This window comes from Prionailurus viverrinus, chromosome B1, assembly GCF_022837055.1.
Source record: "Prionailurus viverrinus isolate Anna chromosome B1, UM_Priviv_1.0, whole genome shotgun sequence".
NCBI lineage: Eukaryota > Metazoa > Chordata > Mammalia > Carnivora > Felidae > Prionailurus > Prionailurus viverrinus.
In genome coordinates, this window is record NC_062564.1 from 43,317,562 (window position 1) to 43,329,636 (window position 12,075).

Genomic DNA, 12,075 nt, shown 5'->3' on the forward strand with positions numbered 1-12,075 from the left:
TTTAGTCTCTCCTTTCTACTCAAAGTGTCACCCTTTATATTTCTTGAAGGGTTGGTTTAGAGAAACTAGTAGAAGCATACCCCTACAAGAAATCATTAAATTACTGGGGAAGAAAATGAGAGTAAAAAAGGGAAAAAAAGAATATAGCTTTTGTGTATCTTTCTATGTTGTGTGTTTCTTCACTTTCAATAATGCCTTATAATTTTCACAGTATAGGTCTTTTACCGCCTTGGTCAAATGTATCCCTAGGTATTTTATTCTTTTGATACTATTATAAATGGAATTGTGTTCTTAATTTCTGATAGTAAGTAGAAGATCTGTGTGTGTGTGTGTGTGTGTGTGTGTGTGTGTGTGTGTGAGTGTCTGTATTTTCATCCAAAATAAAACTTTGACATTTGGATCAAATGTAACTTATTGTTACTTTTTAATTTATTTATTTAAATTCAAGTCAGTTAACATACAATATGCTATTGGCTTCAGGAGTAGAACCCAGTGATTCATCACTTACGTAACACACCCAGTGATCAACCCAACAGGTGCCCTCCTTAATGTCCATCACCCATTTGGCCCATTCCCCCCACCCGCCTTCCTCCAGCAACACTCAGTTTGTTCTCTGTATTTAAGAGTCTCATGGTTTGCTTCCCTTTCTGTTTTTATCTTATTGTTCCTTCCCTTCCCCTATGTTCATCTGTTGTGTTTCTTAAATTCTTAAATTTCACATGAGTGAAATCATATGATATGTGTCTTTCTCTGACTAACTTATTTTGCTTAGCATAATACACTCTAGTTCTGTCCACATTGTTGCAAATGGCAAGATTTCCTTCCTTTTGATCACCCACTAGCATTCCATTGCATATGTGTGTCTGTATGTGTGTGTATGAATATATATATATATACATATATATATATATATATATATATATATATTCATCCATCAATGGACATTTGGGCCCTTTCCATACTTTGGCTATTTTCAATAGCCCTGCTATAAACATTGGGGTGCATGTGTCCCTTTGAATCAGCATTTTTGTATCCTTTGAATAAATACCTAGTAGTGCAATTGCTGGGGCTAGGGTAGTTTTATTTTTAATTTTTTGAAGAAACTTCATACTGTTTTCCAGGGTGGCTGCACAAGTTTGCATTCCCACCAACAGTGCAAAAGGGTTCCTCTTTCTCCACGTTCTTGCCAATATCTGTTGTTTCCTGAGTTGTTAATTTTTGCCATTCTGACAGGTGTGAGGTGGTATCTTGTTGAGGTTTTGATTTGTATTTCTCTGATGATGAGTGATGTTGAGTATCTTTTCATGTGTCTGTTAGAGCCATCTGGATGTCTTCTTTGGAAAAGTGTCCATTCATATCTTCTGCTCATTTCTTCACTGGATTATTTGTGTCTTGGGTGTTGAGTTTGACAAATTCTTCATAGATTTTGGATACGAACCCTTTATTTGATATGTCATTTGCAAATATCTTCTTCCATTCTGTTGGTCGCCTTTTAGTTTTGTTAATTGTTTCTTTTACTATGCAGAAGCTTTTTACTTTAATGAGGTCCCAATAATTCATTTTTGTTTTTATTTCCCTTGCCTCTAGAGACATGACCAATAAGAAGCTGCTATGGCCAACGTCAAATAGGTTGTTGCCCGTTTTATACTCCAGGATTATGATGGTTTCCTGTCCCACATTTAGGTCTTTCATCCATGTTGAATTTATTTTTGTGTATTGTGTAAGAAAGTGGTGCAGGTGTGTTCTTCTTCATGTCATTGTCCAGTTTTCCCAGCACCATTTGCTGAAGAGACTGTTTCCCCCCACCCCCAGTGGATACTCTTTCATTCTTTGTGGCAGATTAGTTGGCTTTACATTTGTGGGCCCATTTCTGGGTTCTCTATTCTGTTCCATTGATCAGTGTGTCTGTTTTTGTGCCAGTACATACTGTCTTGATGACTACAGCTGTGAAATAGAGCTTGAAGTCTGGAATTGTGATGCCTTCAGCTTTGATTTTCTTTTTCAACATTACTTTGGCAATTTGGCTTTTTTTCTGGTTCCATACAAATTTTAGGATTGTTTGTTCTAGCTCAGTGCAAAATGTTGGTGTTATTTTGGTAGGGATTCCATTGAATATGCAGATTGCTTTAAGTAGTTTTGATATTTTAACAATATTTTTTCTCAAATCCGTGAACATGGAATTTTTTTCCATTTCTTTTTGTCATCTTCAATTTATTTCATAAGATTTCTGTAGTTCTCAGCATAGGAATCTTTTAACTCTTTGGTTAGGTTTATTCCTAGGTATCTCATGATTTTGGTGCAATTGTAAATGGGATCAATTCCTTGATTTCTCTTTTTCTGATTCATTATTGGTGTATAGAAATTAAAAACAATTTCTGTACATTGATTTTATATTCTATGACTTTGCTGAATTCTTGTATCAGCTCTATCAGTTTTTGGTGGAATCTTTTGAATTTGCCATGTAGAGGATCATGTCATCTGCAAAGTGAAAGTTTGGCTTCTTCCTTGCCAATTTGTATGCCTTTCCTTTCTTTTTATTTTCTGATGGCTGAGGCCAAGATTTCCAGTACTATGTTGAACAACAGTGGTGAGAGTGGACATCCTTGGTGAGTTCCTGACCTTAGGGGGAAAGCTTTCAATTTTTCCCCATTGAAGATGATATTAGCTGTGGGTCTTTCATATATGGCCTTTACGATGTTGAGTTGTATTCCTTCTACCCCTACTTTCTTGAGGGTTTTTTTTTATCAAGAAACATGTCTATTTTGTCATATGTTTTTTCTGTATCTATTGAGCAGATCATATGGTTCTTATTCTTTCTTCTTTTAATGTGGTGTATCATGTTGATTGACTTGTGAATATTGAACCAGACCTGCATCCTAGGAATAAATCCCACTTGGTCATGCTGAGTAATTCTTTTAATGTACTGTTGAATTGGATTTGCTAATATCTTGTTGAGAATTTTTGCATTCTGGTTCATAAAGGATATTCTCTACCATTCTCCTTTTAAGTGGGCTTTTGTCTGGTTTTGGAATCAAGGTAATGCTACCTTCATGGAATGAGTTTGGGAGCTTTCCTTCCATTTCTATTTTTTGGAATAGTTTGAGAAGAATAGGTATTAACTCTTCTTTAAATGTCTGGTAGAATTCCCCTGAAAACCATCTGGACCTGGAATCTTATATGTGTGAGATTTTTGATAACTGATTCAATTTCTTTGCTGGATAAGGGCCTGTTCAAATTTTCTATTTCTTCCTGTTTCAGTTATACTAGTGTGTGAGTTTCTAAGAATTTGTCCATTTCTTCCAGATTTCCCAACTTGTTGGCAATTGTGTGTGTGTGTGTGTGTACAATGGAATACTCATATTAAAATTGCAGCAATTGTTTTTGTAGATATAGACAAGGTAATTACAAAATGTATATGAAAATGCAAAAGATCTAGAATGTTTAAACCAATTTTGAAAAAGATGAGTAAAATGAACACTGTACTTGATGTTGTCTTACTAATAACTATAGTTACAAGACAGTAGAGTACTGGCTGAAGATAGATAGAGAACACTTGAATGGAGAAGAGAACCTAGAAATAAATCTATATTAACATGCCAGATTGGTTTTTAACAAAATTTCTAAAGTAATTGAATGGGAAAATTTTAGCCTTTTAAATAAATGATGCAACTACAATTTTTTTTAGCATTAAATATAAAAATTTTATTCTGCCTGGGTTTACTTAAAGGCAAATAAATTCAAATTATCTCTGTTACAAAATTGGTCAGTAAAAAATAATGGTCAACTTTGGCTTATGTCTAATGAAGTTTTTGCAGGTAATCTAAACGTGAGTGTTAAGAACAAATAAATTGACTTAGCATAACACTCTCCAGTTCCATCCACGTTGTTACAAAAGGCCATATTTCATTCTTTCTCATTGCCACATAGTATTCCATTGTGTATATAAACCACAATTTCTTTATCCATTCATCAGTTGATGGACATTTAGGAGTGTTATGCTAAGTGAAACAAGTCATACAGAGAAAGACAGACACCACACGTCTCCACTCCCATGTGGATCCCGAGAAACCCAACAGAAAACCATGGGGAAGGGGAAGGAAAAAAAAGCTAGGGAGGGAGGGAGCCAAACCACAAGAGACCCCCTTTTTTTCAATATATGAAATTTATTGTCAAATTTGTTTCCATACAACACCCAGTGCTCATCCCAAAAAGTGGCCTCCTCAATACCCATCACCCACCCTCCTCTCCCTCCCACCCCCCATCAACCCTCAGTTTGTTCTCAGTTTTTAAGAGTCTCCTATGCTCTGGCTCCCTCCCATTCCAACCTCTTTTTTTTTTCCTTCCCCTCCCCCATGGGTCCCCTCCAAGTCTCTCAGGATCCACACAAGAGCGAAAACACATGGTATCTGTCTCTCTCTGCATGGCCCACTTCACCCAGCACAACACTCTCCAGTTCCATCCACGTTGCTACAAAGGGCCATATTTCATTCTTTCTCATTGCCACGTAGTACTCCATTGTGTATATAAACCACAATTTCTTTATCCATTCATCAGTTGATGGACATTTAGGCTCTTTCCATAATTTGGCTATTGAGAGTGCTGCTATAAACATTGGGGTACAAGTGCCCGTATGCATCAGCACTCCTGTATCCCTTGGGTAAATTCCTAGCAGTGCTATTGCTGGGTCATAGGGTAGGTCTATTTTTAATTTTTTGAGGAACCTCCACACTGTTTTCCAGAGTGGCTGCACCAGTTTGCATTCCCACCAACAGTGCAAGAGGGTTCCCGTTTCTCCACATCCTCGCCAGTATCTATAGTCTCCTGATTTGTTCATTTTGGCCACTCTGACTGGTGTGAGGTGATATCTGAGTATGGTTTTGATTTGTATTTCCCTGATGAGGAGCGATGTTGAGCATCTTTTCGTGTGTCTGTTGGCCATCCGGATGTGTTCTTTAGAGAAGTGTCTATTCATGTTTTCTGCCCATTTCTTCACTGGGTTATTTGTTTTTCGGGTGTGGAATTTGGTGAGCTCTTTATAGATTTTGGATACTAGCCCTTTGTCTGATATGTCATTTGCAAATATCTTTTCCCATTCCGTTGGTTGCCTTTTAGTTTTGTTGGTTGTTTCCTTTGCTGTGCAGAAGCTTTTTATCTTCATAAGGTCCCAGTAATTCATTTTTGCTTTTAATTCCTTTGCCTTTGGGGATGTGTCAAGTAAGAAATTGCTACGACTGAGGTCAGAGAGGTCTTTTCCTGCTTTCTCCTCTAGGGTTTTGATGGTTTCCTGTCTCACATTCAGGTCCTTTATCCTTTTTCAGTTTATTTTTGTGAATGGTGTGAGAAAGTGGTCTAGTTTCAATCTTCTGCATGTTGCTGTCCGGTTCTCCCAGCACCATTTGTTAAAGAGACTGTCTTTTTTCCATTGGATGTTCTTTCCTGCTTTGTCAAAGATTGGTTGGCCATACGTTTGTGGGTCTAGTTCTGGGGTTTCTATTCTGTTCCGTTGATCTGAGTGTCTGTTCTTGTGCTAATACCATGCTGTCTTGATGATTACAGCTTTGTAGTAGAGGCTAAAGTCTGGGGTTGTGATGCCTCCTGCTTTGGTCTTCTTCTTCAAAATTCCTTTGGCTATTCGGGGTCTTTTGTGGTTCCATATGAATTTTAGGATTGCTTGTTCTAGTTTCGAGAAGAATGCTGGTGCAATTTTGATTGGGATTGCATTGAATGTGTAGATAGCTTTGGGTAGTATTGACATTTTGACAATATTTATTCTTCCAATCCATGAGCACGGAATGTCTTTCCATTTCCTTATATCTTCTTCAATTTCCTTCATAAGCTTTCTATAGTTTTCAGCATACAGATCTTTTACAACTTTGGTTAGATTTATCCGTAGGTATTTTATGCTTCTTGGTTCAATGATACAACTACAATTAAGCATCCACAAACAAAAGAATGAACCTGGACTGATATCTCATACCTTATGCAAAATTAGATAAAATTTGATCCAAGAGCAAGTATAAAATATAAAACAATAAAACTTTGGAAGAAAAACTTAGGAGAAAATATCTGTGATTTTAGGGCTAGTCAAAAAGTTGTTGACCTTAACACCAAAACCACAACACATAAAAAGAAATATAGATTTGATTTTATTAAATTTTGAAGCATATGTTTTGTGAGGAACCCTGCTGCGAGGATTAAAAATATTAAAATTCAGACTGGGAGAAAGTTTCAGACTGAATATCTGACATATGACACTTATGTAGATTATGAAAGAACCTCAAATGTTAAGCAAAGAAATCAAAAGTGTAATAAAAAAAATACTGCAAGACAAATGAAAAGGGAAATAACAACATACCAAAACTTAAGGGATGCAGCAAAATCAAGTGTATGAGGGAAGTTCATAGCAATAAATGCCTATCTCAAGAAACAAGAAAAATATCAAATAATTGCACAATGGTTCAGTCAGTTGGCTCAATTGTTTAAGTGTCTAACTCTTGATTTCAGCTCAGGTCATGATCTCACCATTCGTGAGTTCGAGCCCTGCTTCGGGCTCTGTGCTGACAGTGTGGAGCCTGTTTGGGATTCTCTCTTGCTCACTCTCTCTACCCCTTCCACTCACGTGCTCTCTCTCTCTCTCTCTCTCTCTCTGTAAAAATAAATAAACTTAAAAATATACAAGAGGGTCCCTGCGTGGCTCAGTCAGTTAAGCGTCCAACTCTTGGTTTTGGCTCAGGTCATGATCTCACTGTTTTGTGAGTTCAAACCCCACATCAGGCTCCATGCTAACAGTGCAGAGTCTACTTGGATTCTCTGTCTCCCTTTCCTCCTGCCCCTTCCCCACTCGTGCTGTCTCTGATTCTTTCAAAATAAATAAACTTTTTAAAAAATGTAAAGATATTTATATCAAATAAACAACTACCTTAGCAAATAAATAAACTAAAGAAGGGCAAATTAAGCCCAAAGTTAGTAGAAGGAAGGAAATAATAAAAATCAGAGTAGAAATAAATGATATAGAAAAGATCAATGAATCAAGACCAAGATCAAGATCAAAGATCACGAGCTGGTTCCTTGAAAAGAGTTTAAAATTGGACAAACCCTTAGCAAGACTTACCAAGAAAAACAGAGATGACTCAAATAAATAAAATTAGAAATGAAAGAGAAGTTAAAACTGGTACCACAGGCATACAAAGGATCATATGAGATGACTGTGAACAATTATATGCCAACAAATTGAACAACCTAGAAGAAATTGATAAATTCCTTGAAGCTACAACCTTCCAAGACTAAATCATAAAGAAATAGAAAATGTACCAGTTGCTGTTAAGGAGATTGAATCAGTAGTTAAAAACTTCCCAACAAACAAAGGCCCAGGACAAGGTGGCTTTCTGTTGAATTCTACTAGTCATTCAAAGAACAATTAATACCTATATTTCTCTAACTCTTCCAAAAAATAAGAGAGGATAGAACTAATAAGCAAATTCAGCAAAGATTTAAGGTACAAAATCTACATACAAAAATCAGGTGTGTTTTTACATACAATCAACAACCAAAAGAGGAAATTAATAAAAAAAAAAAAAACCTCTCATTTACAATAGCATCAAAAAGATGCTTAGGAGTAAGCTTAACCAATAAGGAGACAGACTTGTACACTTAAAGTAGAAAACATTGCAGAAAGAAGTTGAGGCAAAAATTAACAGAAAGGCACTTTATGCTATTGGATTACAGGATTTAATATTGTTAAAATATTCATACTAACTACCCAAAGTGATCTATGGACTCAACACAATTCCTATCAAAATTTTAATGGTGTTATTTTATAAAAATAGAAAACACAATCCTGAAATTCATATGGAACAAAAATTGACCTTTTAGAGCCAAAACAATCTTGAGAAATAGGAACTAAGCAGGAGGCCTCATACTTCCTGATCTGAAAAGATTAAAAAGCTACAGTAATTGAACAGTATGGTACTGGCATAAAGACAGACATATAAGGGCACCTGGGTGGCTCAGTCAGTTAAATGTCTGACTTGGCTCAGGTCATGATCTCGTAGTTCATGGATTTGAGCCCTGCATTGGACTCTGTGCTGAGGGCTCAGAGCCTGGAGCCTACTTCGAATTCTGTCTCCCTCTCTCTCTGCCCCTCCCCTGCTCACGCTCTGTCTCTCTCTGTCTCTCAAAAATAAATAAACATTAAAAAAAAAAAAGACAAACACATGAACAAATAGTGCACAATAGAGAGCCCAGAAGTCATCTCACACATATACAGTCAACTAATCTTTGGAAAAGGAGCCAAGAATACCCATTGCTGTAAGCATAGTGTCTTCAACAAATAATATTTGGAAACTGGATATCCACAAGCAAAGCAATGAAAGTGAACCCTTATCTGACATCACACACAAAAATCAATGCAAAGTGGATTAAATAGTTAATTGCAAGACCTGAAATTGTAGCTTCTTAACTTCAGGAAAAACTTCATAACAGCAATCATAGCCATGACACCAAAAGCACAGGCAACAAAAGCAAAAATAAGTGAAATTATATTAAAGTAGCAAGCTTCTGCATGGAAAAAAAAGAAAAGGTGACCTACAAAATGAGAGAAAATATTTTCATACCGTGTATCTGATAAAGAATTGATGTCCAAGAGTGCCTGGGTGGCTCAGTCCGTAAAGCGTCCAACTTCAGCTCAGGTCAGCTCGCCGTTCATGAGTTTGAGCCCCACATTGGGCTCTGTGCTGACAGCTCAGAGCCTGGAGCCGCTTCAGGTTCTGTGTCTCCTTCTCTCTCTGCCCCTCACCCACTCAGTCTCTCTCTCTCTCTGTCTCTCTCTCTCTCTCTCTCTCTCTCTCAAGAATAAATAAAACATTAAAATTTTTTTTTAAAAAAGAATGTCTAAAATTTACAAGAATCTCCTATAACTCCATAGCAAAATAGTGATGTCCAACATCACTAATCATCAGGGAAATGTAAATCAAAACCAAAATGTTACTTCACACGTGTTTGGATGGGCATACAAAAAACAAAAGACTCAGAAAATGACTAGTTGTGATGAGGATATGGAGGAATTGGAACCCCTTTACACTGCTAGTGGCTATGTAAAAATGTGCAGCTGCTATAGAAAACAGTGTCGAACCTCCTCAAACTGAAAATTGAACAACTATATGGCCCAGCGACATCCCCTTCCTAGGTATTTATTCAAAATAATTGAAATCAGGATCTCAAATAGATATTTACACTCCATTTTCATTGCAGCAACATTCATAATAGTGAATAGTAGCACTTAAATGTCTGTCAACATATTAATGGGTTAAAAAAATGTGGTTTATACATATAATGGATATTATTTAGCCGTGAAATGTAAAGAAATCCTGTCACATGCTATAACATGGATCAACCTTGAGTACAATTATGCCAATTGAAATAAGCAAGTCACAGAAGGACAAATACTACACGATTCCAGTTATATATTAGGTATCTACAGTAGTCAAACTTAGACGCATAGAGTAAAATGGTGGTGGTGGTTGCCAGGGGTTGGGGGCAGGGCAAAATGAGGAGTTACTCCTCAGTGGATATAGAAGTTCAACCATGCAAAATAAAGCATTCTGGAGATCTATGTATAACATTGTGCTTGTGGTTAACAATACTGTCTACTAAGAATTTGTTAAGAGGGCAGATTTTAAGTTATGTATTTTTTATCACAATAAAATATGTGTTGAAATCCAAACCCCTGGCACCTACTGCTTCTTCTAAACTCCCCTCCTGTTCAGCTCTCACCTGGAAGGTCTCCCTGGCTTCCTGATGGTGTAACCAGAACTTTATCCTGAAGTGCCAGAAGCCTTAATAATCAAACTTTCCTTATTTCAGCATTGTTGAACATGTCCGTTCATGGTTACAATGGGACACCCTCAGGTGTCTATCACATGGGCTCCAACTGTGTTACCCCTGCCTCCATTGGGTAAAAACACTCTCATTTCCTCCTGCTAATCAGAGTCCACTGTCCCTGCCAGGACAGTGACTCCTATTTTTTTTTTTTTTTTTTTTGCTTTTTTTGTCACTGGACACAAAAAGTTCAAAGTGCCCTGATAGCAGCGATCCTTGTATTTTAGTTAGAAAGTTAGAAATTTGCTGTTTTTTTCTGGAAAGAGCCTGCCTCCTTTGGGAATCATCATCTCTTACCCAAAGATCCAAGAATGTGGAACAGAAAGCCAAAAAATCCCCCAGTTGGACATTGGGAAAAAAGTAGGTGGGGCCACTCCTACTTCCACCCCTATATTCCCATTCTATATTCCTTCCTTTTAGCGACACATTAGGAATTCTGGACTAATAAATATATTACATCCTAAGGATATTGTGTTAGTCAATGTTATCCACAGAAACCAAACCAATGGGATGTCTATATACATATATAAAGATACATATGAAATTTATTTTAGAATTGTTTCATGTGATCATGGGAGCCACGAAGTCCCATGATCAGCCATCTGCAAGCTGGAGAACCAGGCAAACTGGTGGTATAATCAGTGTCTGATGAGTTTGATGAGCTGAGAATTTGGTGCTGATGATCTAAGCCCTTGATCTGAGTTCTCAAGAAACAAGAGTACCGATGTCCAAAGGCAGGAAAAGATGGGTGTCTCAAGGAGAGAGCAAATTCACCCTTTGTCTACCTTTTTGTTCTATTCAGATATCTAGAAGTAATGTTTTACCACCTATCTGAGCATTTTATACTTGAGTCAGTTGACTCATAAAATTAGTCATCACAGATATCATCCCATTATTTTAGAATACCACCTTCATGCTGGTGCTTCATTTTCACCTTTAGGTAGTTGTTCAAGAGTTCTATGAGGTTAAGTGGCACAGTATGAGAAACAATCAGTAGATCTCATGGTCGTGGGCTCATTCTCATACCTTCTTCACTGTGAAGTGGGTGCCCTGGTCAGATGTTATGCAATGTGGGATTCTAATGCCTATGGATTCCACTATATTACTGGTTGTATCAGTAATCTCATAAACAGTAGTGCCAACCAAGACTCTGCAGGTAGAAAAGGAGAATGAATAATTGAACAAAATTAAAAGGAAACTCTGTCCTTTCTAGGATGGAAGAAGTTCTGATATAATCAACTTGCCACCAAGTGGCAGCTACCTTCCTAAAAAAAAAAAAGAAGTGCTAAATTGGACCTTAATATTGGTCTCTGCCTTTGACAAGTTTGACATTCAGAGGCAGCAATAACTCTGTCTGCCTCAGTAAGTGGAAATCTATGGTATCAAGCCTATATATAGCTACCATGGCCATGTCATTTATATGCCTATCACGACACCTTTGGGGGAAACTTTCTTTCTAGTACCTTTCTTGGTAATGAATGTTTTCTAGTGGACATTAATATGTAATACAAAAATATTAACACTTTGTACCCATATGCCTCTACCCCAGACCTCCTTGTCCCCAGTGATTTAATACTCTTCAGGCCTATACCCAGAAGGCCAGGCCAAACCACCCATAAACTAGCTTAGGCTTTTTCCTTTAACTGATCATATTCAAGTTATCAATTTATTGCCTCTCAGATTTGAATTCACTATTTAATACCTACTCTGCAAAAATGGATTGAATTCTAAACATTTTATCCATTACCAGTGAAGGCGATGCTAAACCTTGCCATTAGAGGATACCAGAGGCACACTGAGGAAAGAAGAGATTCCTCTGGTGTGTATTGTATTTTTCATTTTCTTATTCCTGCTGCACAGGGAATTAGCACAGTCAGTGAATGTAAACGTGAATGTAAACTATTTCCGATCTCAGTGGAAAAGAATATATTCCCCAGATCAGTGGCCACATGCTATGCGCCTGAGGTGTTATTAATCACCTCCAGAAATGATACCACATGTGACACATTGATTGAAATTAGGTATACACTTGACTCTTGAACAACACAAGTTTGAGCTTCTCAGGTCCAGTGATATGCAGATTTTTTTCCATAAATATACGTATAGTACTGTAAATGTGTTTTCTTTTCCTTATGATTTTCTTGATGACATTTTTTCTCTAGCTTACTTTATTGTAAGGATACAGGGTATAATACATAT